This window comes from Tyto alba, unplaced genomic scaffold (genome assembly GCF_018691265.1).
Source record: "Tyto alba isolate M040663 unplaced genomic scaffold, T.alba_DEE_v4.0 Super-Scaffold_6, whole genome shotgun sequence".
Lineage (NCBI taxonomy): Eukaryota > Metazoa > Chordata > Aves > Strigiformes > Tytonidae > Tyto > Tyto alba.
The window spans coordinates 22,569,432-22,581,878 of NW_024881327.1; the positions used below are offsets into that span (position 1 = coordinate 22,569,432).

The window sequence follows — 12,447 nt, forward strand, 5'->3', positions numbered from 1 at the left end:
AAGATCATTAAAATAACTAAAGTTTTAAGATATCGTCCTGCTTTCTGTGTGAATTTGGAGAATACTTTACCTACATGAGTTTATCCCTAGCCTTCAGAACTAGAGAACCAGCTCAGTTTTTTATACATATCCCCTGGTCAAAATCTGCTAGGACTATTTTAAACTTCTCCTGACATTTTCTTGAATCCCATCCAGCTCTTTCTTCCACATTAGCCTGCTGTAAATCAGAGCTTTGGGACTGGCTCCACAAAAGAACTCCCACATTGCAACAGCAATTGCGTTACCCAGCCTGTCTCACACATCCTGCCTTCCTAGGGAATCCTGCCCCAAGGAAAGCACCCAAGACCTAACTGCAGAAGTGGTCAACACTGACAGCAATATCTGTAAGCAGCAGCTCCTTCATCCGCCACGGCTACCTTTACCAGAGCTTACCAGTCTTGTAGCAGAGGGAACAGAACAAATCATGTGTTACCTCCTTGGCAACGTTAAGGAGATGGCTGTTAAAGTCAATATCCTCATCTGGGAGCTATGACTCTAACTGCTACGGGAGCTGCAGGTACAGGATAATCAGAGCAAGTATGACAGGGATCACAAATCAGAACATTTATTAATCTAAGAGTAGTGTTTACTAGGACTAAACACACTGTCCATAACCTGGTGCGTAGGAAATGCCAGAGAAGGTGTTTTCAATTCTGCCTTTCCTCCGAAGTTCCATCCTCCCTCCCCCAAGGTCCATGGAGGCAACTGGCCCCAGTGAGGATTCACACCTCTGCATCCTCTATACGTATACAGAATGGACAGTAGTAACCAGCCCTCCTCAAATCAAATTGATGTTAGTTTTTCTAGGCAAACTGCAATAGCATCATATAGAAAAAATTAAAGCCCTACTCAGAGCACTGTTGCCACTAGGCTTCAAATCCTGAAACCAGAAGATACAGATTCAAAACCAGACAAAGCAGGGTATCAAATCCTGGTCTCTAACATACTGGATGATCACTTAAGTGGTATGATAAAAAGGTGAAGGATGTTTGGGTCAAGGGATTTATGTCAAGTGTGCTAGTTTAGAAAAATGTTCTTAAAAAGTCTTTGGCTTACTGTAGAGCAATATGTTCAGAACCATCTTCCTACATTCAGGGCCAGTTCTCTTATACTCGTGAGGAATTTCACACCTGTGCCTGAGCTTTCCTTTCAAATTAGCTGCTCATCAACTCTATTACTAAACAAACATGAAGCAGCTGTAGCGCTCAGACTATGATTAAAATTAAACCCTTCAAATCCAGCCTAGCTTAGAGAACCTCTGTACAGTTGTTCTCAATTGATTAACTCCAACTGGCTCACTACTAAAACTAATCTATTAATTTAACAGTCTGAGAAAAGCTTCAAATAAAGCATTTCACATAAAGGGGTTCCAAATGATATTTCAAGTAAAACACAAAAAGATGATGCCACTAAAATGCTTTAAGAAAAATAAATAATTTATAGTTCTAAGTTGCTTTTATTTGCCTTTGAGCAGTCAAACCGTGGATTATTTTATTGATTTAACACTCATTGTTTTGCTTTGCACAACACTGGAAAAACAGAATAATGCCCTTATTGGTCTTCTAAGGGAGGTAACAGAAGATGCTAGGAACTACAAACCAATCAGCCCACTATCAGCTGCATGTACCACCTGCGGCAAAATACTGAGTGCTTACCAGAAGGCTGGGTTCCAACTACGCTACAGAATAGGTTTTCGATCTGAACCTTCCAGAATACATACCCTCTCTGTTCAGTCAATAAAATAAAGGAAAAGACAAATAGGGCTGATTCATAGGTCTGCATTATCCTGTTTAATCATGATGCATAAAATTATAGAGCTTGAAAGTTAGCTACGCAGTAGGCGAATGAGTCTTCTGCACGAACTTTTAAAACATTTCAGGAAACACTTCTTTGCCTTTACAACTTCTCTCTAAGAGAAAATACGAATCTACATGAGGACGTCTCAGCTGCTAGCTGCAACTCATAAATATGAGCAATACTAACCCAATCACATCCTGTCCTTTTCCTTGTTTCTATTTTAGGTTGAAAGGTTTTGCCTCAAGATTCACATCATTTTTACTGGTATGACTAAAGGGCTGAATCCTCTCCTTGTAATGTTCTAGTTAAATTACCGGTATTTCACTGGAACCTAAATAGCCCCATAAATGTACCTTCATTAGTATTCTCACGACTCCATTCTCCACCTGCTCACTAACTTCAGCATTTAAAGTCTGCCAATACCTTCCCCACAAGATAGAGCTGGGTGTGGATTCACTTTGGCACTCTTTCCATCCCCAACTGTCCATCACATCCTATAGTACGTGCAAAGTACACAACCTCTCAAAAATAAACTCACAATACCATTTAACAGTTATGAGACAGTAGCCCGAGGCACTGCATGATCCCAGCACTAGGGATCTGTCTCTGAGCCAGACGGACACGTCATAGTCTCAAAAAACTGGCACATAATTGAGGAAACTGCCTGATTTGGTTCTCAGGATTGTAACAGATTTAAAAGCCATGCCAAATTAATGTTAAAAAATAAAACAGAGAGATGTCTGTAGCGTTTTTACAGGACATGGTAAGAGATAAAAGGCAACACTTCTGTGGGCTGAGTATGCTTCAGGGATGAATGAAGGCATCATACAGCATGCAGCCTGTGTAGGGAATCTTGAAACCCTTCAGGAGGAGGAAGAATCAGGAAACCTCAAGGACCTGACCCTTCAGACATCACTCACAAGGATGGCTACATTACATCTCTCATGCCAAGAGCAGACCACAACCCCAACAGCAGCCAAAACCATGTCACCAATCCAGCCAGGATTATTCCCTAGCCTCTCTACAAGGAGATGCTTTGTGGAGGTATAACACAGGACTATGCATCCAGATAAAAAAAAAAAAAAAAAAAAACAAAAAAAAAACACTCTCACCAACATCAAAAGAGGAATTTGAAAAAACAGATACCTCTAGCTGCTCTTCCTCCTTCCACTAGCAAGAGACTCACAGGTGACCCTTAGGAAACCACATCACCTCCAGCTGACTTTCCTCTGAATTGCACTCCCACACTGATGCACCCCTCTGTGAAAGTATCACTGGTACCAAGGCTTAAATTTAATGTACCCTGAAGTTCACCAACCTCAGAGGGGAGCAAAGCACAAAAGGTGGTAAACACTCAAGCAGTCAACCTGTTAGAAGTTGTAGTCACAACAGTTAATCTGATACAGACAAACCAAAGAACCACACAATGTATATTTGATATCCAGTCTTAATATGTATCTATCTGCTGGAGAGAGCAGAAGTGATCAAATGGGTGACCACTTCTCAATCTAGCATCACATTTGAAGTCATAACTGCTTTTTAGATGTTCTTTCAAAATACACATCACTTGTGCCAAGTCTGGGGTATCTTGTCACTTGCCTCCACATGCAGGAGAGGAAACAAGAGGTGGCACCTGCAAATATTCTTAGCATCTCTCATCAGCACCCACACCCCAGGAAGCAGAGGGAGAAAAGGCTTGGCACCTTCAGGTAAGAGGCATGAGATAGTTGATAGGTAAAGCAAGGAAGGGGGTTTCTCACAACATCCAGGAGCCTGACAGCTCTCCTTCCATTCTTCCCTTTTTAGAGTTGTCATTGTCAGTTGGTGGACAAATGCTCTATTTTAATGTGTGAGTACAGGTAAACTGGGTCTTACACAGCTACAGGCCCTTGAGTTTTAATAATTGTATTGTCTTGGACTCATGTTGATTCCACAGGGTGCTTTTGTTTCTCATTGCCTTTAACAGTCAGGTCACAATGTGGTCAGTGTTTATGTTTGTTGTCTTCCTGTGAGTAATCCATCTCAGGCCATAACCCAAGCATGACATAGGAATACAGTAAGTCTGAACTGATGCTGAAGCTTTCCAGGCTGCTGCAGTAAACTACCGCTAACAGTGTTTCAAACAGTATTTGAAAATATTATGTGGTTGTGAACTTTGACTATTATACACTGCTACCAAGAAGGGCTGTCCTTTACACACTCGGTCAGCCTCTCAGAAGAAGCCTGACCTACACATAAACATCCTTTCAACTTTTTAATGTCCCAGCACAGCAGAGGAGCACTGAAGGACTATTAATAGTGGCCTGGCTTGCAGGGCTCACTTCTTGCCTCACACCACAAGACTACCAAAATTATTTTTACACTAATAAAACTGCTCTACTTAAGCAACATGAGCCTGTTCCCTGAATCTCACGCTATTTGGGGTAAAAAAATCCCAAAACTAAAAACATTGCTCTTTTCTTTTTTCTCTTTAACTTCAGCCAGCTACACTTGCCATCCTCTCACATTCTGTTCCTGGGTGAGGGGGCCCCTGCACTTGCTGGACTGCCTTGCTCAAAACAGAGGGAATCTCTCTGTCTCCAAGGGAAAACAAGGTGCATGGCTATAGCCTACATATCTGACCACAGATCGCTCATTGGTACTGCTGAAGCCCTGGGCAGTATGGTATTTAACTAGATTACTTGTGGCTTTCCACTGGATACTGGAGAAAAATGCATGTCCCATTCATGGATCTAGTAGAGCTAGACATTTTGTACCTCCTTGATAGAGCAATTCTGGACACCTCAGGCAGTGATGAAATCTGACCTAGATCTTGGTCATCTGTAGCAAAGACAAACAGACCTTACCAATGCTGAATTATTCCCCTGGAGCCCAGTGTAATCAGATCCAAGAATGATTCCTACCCACCACAGGACTAAACACCTGAAGCAGGTGTGGGAGAATTTCAAGTCTAGTGCTCTGAACTGGTTACTGGAGGTTACAGCAGATCCTCACACACCCCTAGGGACACCACCCCCCAAACAGGCAAAGAAGAGCACAGATATGGCTCACTGCACCATTAAGAAGTTAGTTGTATAAATTACACCCCAACTATTGCACATGCCAGAAATTCTGCCTGGATTATTCCCTGGGACTCTGCTCCAGCCAGCCAGTACTCTGGGATGCACTGGAACACCTTAGCCAGCCTCACAGACTTCACCTTTTAAGATCTAAACCAGATCATGCCTTGTCACAAGGTAGTTTCATGAAGCTGTGACAGCAAAAAGACTATTTTTATCTTTGGCAAATTAGATTTGGGATTTTCAGGAGCAGGAGAGATCCCTTCAGCAAAATAAAGCTTAATTGGGAAAAAACAGTTCGTGCTGCACCTAGGCTGTAAGAAAAGCACTGACATACACTGAGGGTACATTGTGGGGAAAACAGCCTCAAAGCAGGTGATGCATACTGAAATGTTCCCTTCTTCTTTTCTCTCAGGATCAGATTATGGGAAAATCAGCAGTTTCAACTCCCACTCACTTACCTGCAGTGACAGGACACAAGCCAACAGATGTTGCCAACTCAAAGCACTCAGCAATCATTATGTTAAAAAACCTCACAACAATGGCTTTAAAAGCAGGATTTTAAAAAACAATAGATGTAGTCTTCTTATGTTCTGCCTTTCAAACTTTTAAACCCTTACAATCAGGTTTTATGTCTCTTCTTCATAACCATGAGGGACAGGAATTATGGATTGCCTTGTATTTTTTCAGAGGAAGCTAAAAATCTAACATCATTCATTCATTCATTCAAGTTACTGAGCTTTAAAAAAGAAAAGTAAAGCTGCATTAGGATGGTGAATGCTGCCATCTCTGCTTGCCATATTTCAAAACAGTTTCCATAGACTATGCTATGGGTTAGAAAATTTATTTCCTAATGTCAGGAAGGAGAGGATGCTTGTAAACTCAGAACCTGTTTTGTTCTGCTTGTGCTGCTTTTAGAAAGCCTAACACAAAAAGCTGGGCAAACCAGACTTACTAGGTAGACGATGAGCAAAATAAAAAACAAAAGTACAATGAGATACTGATGATAGTCCTGATTAAGGTGAAGATTGGGAAGTTCTACTTCTGCCTTTCATCTCTTTTACTGCCAAAATATTGTCATCATTTGGAGGCTCTCTGGATGAAAAAAACAAGTAGGACAGTCTAAGTCAGGCCCTCACAGGCTGCTAACTGAGCAGGAGTTAAGTGTATTTATTTCTCTTTTATGTCTGGCCCAAGAAGAGGGGGGGAAAAAAAATGTGGAACCACTGTCACTCACACTTTATACATTCAGAAGGAAGTGAATGGACAGGGATAACAAACAGCTCAGAATTCCCTCCATAGCAAAAAGCTTTTTCTATCTTTGGCTAGACTATACATGTTCTGTATGCAATAGTCTACAGGTCTCCCTTCCACCTCCACAATTGCTAAGTCCATACAGAATCATTTTTTACAAGACATTCGCTGTCACTACATTAGGAAAAAATGCCTTTTTGTGTAAGACCATCTGCATTCAGGACAAATTACACAGAATCAGGAGCTATGGAGGATAAGAGAGGAAAATCACTTAGAACAGCTCTTCAAATTCAAATGGGCAATGAAAACAATCATAGCAGGTAAATGCTTCAGTCCTGTTAGAAAAAAAAAATGCACAAAGAAATTATATGGCAATCCTGGGGGAGAGGAAACATAATTTACGAAGAAAAAGTGTAGTCTCATGGCCAGGAGAGCAGCACTGAAAATGAACACCCGACCACATTCTCCTTTTAAGTCCTGCCAATTCCTATCTCACTGAAATTATAAAGGACACCCACATAGTTTCAGGGGACATGAAGTAAGAAAGATATATAGCCCAAAGAGAAGTCACGTACTTTTGTGGCGGGGTAGGGGGGAAGGGGAGCGTAAGCCACTTCTCAGAAGGAATGCTGTGAAGGTGAGTACACCCTTCCTAGACCATGCAAAACCACCTGTTTATTTCTTACGAAGTCACAGAATAAATACAAAAAGGAAGAAAGCTTTTTTTAAACACTCAATTAAAAAAAGCACTAGTTAGAAACTGTATTTAAATTAAACTTGATTATAGGCTAACAAAGAACAACTGCAACAGTGCTACATATACATGAAACTGCAAATCTTTCCCCATGGATCCTGTGGCTTTCCTAATGAGATAAACAAATTCAACCACAAATAACAAGGGAAATGAGGCTCACTGGAGACAAGAAAAAAAGTGTGTCCCAAAGAGGGAAAATTCTGCATATAAACACATAGCACAAAGCAGGTAACTTGCCACAAAAATCTTGTTGTGTTTAACTTATAGCTGAATCCGCATTTGCCATACAGTAACAGTGAATAAGGGAACAGGTTTTCAACTACATTTGCATTGAACTTGCTAGCTATTTGTCAGGAAATGTCAAAAAACATCAAATACACTCAACTTACAGAATCAGATTTCCATCTCATAAAAACTGAAATTACAGTATGTAGCAACAGGTTACTTCTTAGGCACTGGAAGTAATGCAGTTTGATTTTTCACTCATTAGTGTCCCATGATTTACTACGAGATTTTCCTCTCAGACTCCTTTCTGCATGAAGGTTCTTTTCCATCTCTAGGAAGATGGGAGTTCATATTGAAAGCCTTCCCTCCAGACATCAGGGAAGTTATAAGTCTTTTTCCTACTTACCTAATAGTTTCAGAACTCACCAGAGTTCAATTATTGTTGTGACCTCCACCTGTCTGTTAAATTGGAACAAAACTCGCTGGTTAAGAAAATACTGATAAAGAAACATAGACTAATAGGCAGAGAGACAAGCATGTTCATACGCATACAAAAATTTTCCTCAGTATATCAGGATAAAAATCAGAGCAATTAGTGGAAAAGAGTAACATAATTGTAAGAAATACACATAAGGCATTTGGGATGACAAGCAAAAACCTGAAAGCCTGAGCCCAAGTAAACATGATGCAGAGTTGGCATCTGTGTGAGACCACAGTACATTCACAGTTGCCTTTTCATTTCTGTTGCATACCCTCAGCGACCAAGAAAAAGAGATTTGGGTATGTGAGCAGTGTCTCAGTATCTGGAGAAGCAGATACTGAGAAGGTCTGGACAGCCACAAAAACTTAGCCACAGTAACTTTACAGAGTGACAGCAGAGGAAAGTGAGGGAGTGATGAGGCAAGGCAGAAGCAGCTGAGATGCCACAACCAACACAGGGTCTCTGAACTAGGGATGCTGAGGACTGGGGGGGTCTGAGCTGGGGTTCCATCCTGTCCCTGACAGAACAGTCTAACTACTATGCCATAAGCTGAGTAGTAGAAAAGCCATTTTGAAAATATTTACTTACCTGCGCTAAAAATCTAACACTAACATTTTAGGTTTCAAAAAAGCTAATTTCAAATCGCATTTAAAATTCAGAAGTTATAATAAAAGCATTTTCAGCATGCAGTATTAAAAAAGCCAAGAATCAAATTAGCTTTTTATTTACATCTGTCATGTCACTGTGGTATGCACCATCGTGGGGATGCTTCAACACTCTCACACAACTGTTGCTGAACATTATGAAAAACCACCACAACATTCCAGTGTATGTACTTTGTCCCATTGGGGAAAAATTAAATTATAGTTTCTCTGGTTCTAACTCACATCAGATTTCACTTCTTCTGTAAATGAGTAAACAAAACTATATCAGTCTTGGCTGTTACATCAGTCAGCAGCTTAGATATTTCACAAGGGCCCCATACTTATAAATGAAAGCAAAAAAAAAAAAAAAAAGCATATAAACTATCTGTCAACTCTGCTATCAAGAGAGCTAATTCAAGTTTCTCTGGTTTGGAGAGGTATTTTTATATTTCCTAACATAAATAAACAAGACAGAAGAAAACTCCAGTGCCCAGGTTTTGCATCAGGCTCTTATGACACTAGGCTATATTCATGGACACTCAGTCTCAGCTCTACACTTTCATCTATCCTGAGCGTCTATAGGAACCGTTGTTTGTAATGATCCCCTTCAAATTTGATTGATGAAAGTGCACATTTTGCAAATGACACCTCAGCCAATCTGCCCCATCTGCATGAGAGACGGCAAATGATTTCACTCTTTAGGCATTCAAAATAAAATGCACATGCGGCAAATTCCAAGCTGGCAGGAAAATCCAGTCATTAAAAAAGTGATTTGTTTTCTATATTTGCAAACACAAAGGCTCCATTTATTTCCATTGCCATAAAGAAAATGAACTGTTATATTTTTTTAAACAATCATAGCCAGCACATTTTGGAAATGTTTTCATTTCAAAAATACTAACTAGCAAATTAGAGTTTAAATAGCTTTTCTAAAGTGGTACCATTTTAGATACAGTTTTCTGATTGATGGCATCGCTTTGCCCTGCAGAAGCAGGTTTTACTGCCTTCTGTATATACTGTAGTGATGCCCGTTTGTTGCTGGAGTCACTGAATTAAAGAAGAAACCTAAACAATGTGAATTATAAATAAAATTATATTCATTAAGAAGAAGGTATATTTTACATTATGGGAGCCTGAAAAAAATCTTAATTTCTTTTAAAATTAGAAATTCGTGGTCTCTGTCCTTCAGTCTTTCCCTCTTTCTCTTCATAATGGGGGAAACAGACTAGCAAGTAAAGAAAACAGCAAACATAATTGATATAGCCCCATCCTAAAAAACCTTATAAACATGCTTAACTTTACACAGAATGAGTTGCTTAATTGAACTCACTGGGACTACTCCCAATGCAAAAATGTAAGCATGTGTGTAATTCTTTCCAGGATCAGGATATGTAAGGGTGATCTGTAATGAAAATAAAACTCCTATTTTTTTAAAACTTTCTTAATCTACATTTATTTTTGTGGCTATAGCAACATCTGGTGGACAAATAGCAAAATATAAAGCCTGTGCACTTCCATCATATGATGTACGTATTTTAAAATACAGACTGTTTTCACTTGCTTTTGTTTTTTAAAAGTTAACAAGAAAAAACAATTTAACTTAGATAATTTTTAATAACTTTAAAGTTACTATGTCTCTTATAAAATGCTTTATATTATTAACCAAAAGTGGTTAAGGCATCTTTGTTTCATAACATACCAAAATACTATCTTTTCCTCTCAGGCAAGTGCTTGCATACTTTGAAGTCATGGTGTATCAATGTATACTGTCCCGCTTTTACAAGAGTATACAAATACCCCACTAATGTTAAGGTTGCACAGTTAACCAGTGGAAAAAAATAAGATCCATCACAAATAAAGTTATAAAGTTAAAGAAAACAATGAAGAACCCCTGCAGATTTGCTCTCCACAGAATCAAAGCCTAAAAAGAACCCAAAACTCCAAACTAACCAAAACACTGAAGGGCAAGTTAGCATGCAAGGGCAGCTGAGTGATCCGCATGCTGACAGGCATTCTTTTTGCTTCACTCATTTCCTCTGAGCTTTCTTCTAATTCCTGCATAATAGCTCTCTCATTTTTCATATTCTGTTTACAAAAATGTTTGCCTTATAGGTGTATCTGTTTAGAACCAGCAAAAAAGTATTTAATGATGAGAGCTGAATACAATTATATTTGCCAAAATTGCTTGATGCTGAGGTTAGCTTTAATTAATTTCCAAAGGGCTGGAGACATGAGAATGTAGAATAAAATATTAATATACTAACATGTTTTAACAGTGAACAAGGCATTGTATCTACCACCAAAACCAAAGATGAAAACTAAGGAATAACCATTCTATTATTGGTTGTAAAATTCTACGACAGAATCAAAAGGTTTCTAGAAGAAGTCAGGCAGTAATCTCTAGAAATGTGAGAAAACAAAACACACTTGAGGGTGAAGTCAAAATCAACAGATAGATTGCTAGTAGTCTGGCTAGGTATCTCAATCTTATATTTGGAAATTCAGATCTTCTCTGGTCCTTCACATAAAGTAAGATATGTGGGACCTTCACAACCTGACTGGACACAAGGCTTTGCTAACACAATACTTCCCTGATTGCAGCCCCATGCAAAGATCAGGAGTGGCCAGCAAGCTGCCCATCATCGCCTGCAGCTTTCTGTACTATTTTTTCAGCTTTTAAGGGAAGAACTAATTGCAAGATGTAAGTTCCTGGGACTGCTGAGTCAATAAATCAAGGTCACATACTGTCTACTGCAGCAACACTCTGCTTCAAGTTATCCACTTCCCAAACACTGACCAAGGGGATGACTGTCTTTCACTGACAGACTGCAACAGATGAAGACACTAGCAGGAAAGTCACATGCCAGAGACACAAAAAAGGTACTCTGAATACACGGCAGCAGCTTGATTCAAGTGTTGCTTTTGCTGACAAGCTTGTGCAGGTCCCTCCCAACTGCCCTCTCCCTAGTGCTCCAAAATGGGGGACTTGCCCAAATCTCCTGGAAGTCCATTACTGTTGCTTTCATTTTACATGGCAGATGTAACCACTCTAGCTTCACAGATAAAAACACAGGTTTAGTCATGTTAGGCATGTAGACAGAAATTGAAAGCATTTTGGTGAGAAGTGGCAAGGTCCTGGATCCAAAGTATCTGTGGAAGATACCCAAAGTCGTCCACAAACTCCAGGGTCATTCACTGGGACGTTACACATGCAGAGTGTTATCACTCAGCCATGATTTCAGTGATTTTAAAAGCCTTGACATAACCAAGTACAAGAGTCTAATTTCTTACTTGTAGAAGGTACCTTTGAGGTGCTGAGCACTTGCAAGCATAGACAGGTAATGAAGTCAGAAACCAAATGGAAGCAATCCAATGCAAGCATCTCTGTGTACATGTAAGACAAGATTCGATAGGGATGATATTTTTCATTTGACCAGCTAATAAAAACAGCAGATAACCTTTTAGGCACAAAACCCCTTCCATTAGTGTAAAGCTGAAACAAGAAACTAGAAGACTAAACACAGATTACTGCTCTAATTGGAAGTCTAATCACACATGTACTAGTAAGGCCTTTTCACAAGGGAGTGGTACCTGTTGAAAAGGCAGTTAGTCAACTGTGTGAGAGAAAGGTGGTTATACCCTCACGGGAAAGCCTGAGATAGATTGTACCCTGCGGAATACCAAGTGGCTAACCGGATGGGGAAAACTGACATAAACCTCATTGTACCCCTAGTTTGGTGCACCTGGTTGACTTACAGGCTTCATTTTCCCCCACTTGTCTTCACAGGCTTCCCTTGAAGCTTTTGCTCCTGCATCAGCGCCGCCCGGTGCCCAGCCCGCGTGTAACGCCGCCCTCGCCGCCGCCACCACCGCTTAATCCACTCAGGCAAGGCTCGCAGGCCTCGGCAGAGGGCACAGGTCCAAGGGCTCTGCTGTGTGTCCATTAGATAAGCTTTTGAACACACGCAGGAACGCGTTGCTACTGCATGACGGGGGACACTGCAGGCTCTCCATTCCTTAGCGCCAGGGTCTGCAGTCCTGCAAAGCGCTAAAGCAGCCAGTGGAGCCCAGGCAGGCTTAGAAGGGGACGGTGCGAAGGGACATGCCCTTAAATGTAATTGTAAACTTTCCTTGGTTCACTTTTCCCCTCAAATTCAGAGCCCGCAGCCCGCTCCCTGCGCTGAAGGAAGGCGC

At 40.4% G+C, this 12,447-nt stretch overlaps 1 long non-coding RNA gene across 1 annotated transcript in view; it reads right to left on the minus strand.

The window, feature by feature from the left end:
- The window catches only part of LOC116963184, a 163,542-nt gene extending 151,123 nt beyond the window's left edge, over positions 1-12,419 (minus strand). Inside the window, exon 1 of the long non-coding RNA XR_004408007.2 lies at positions 12,010-12,419. This is a non-coding gene — a long non-coding RNA (uncharacterized LOC116963184). The remainder of the gene's footprint in view (positions 1-12,009) is intronic.
- Positions 12,420-12,447: the final 28 nt, after the last annotated feature.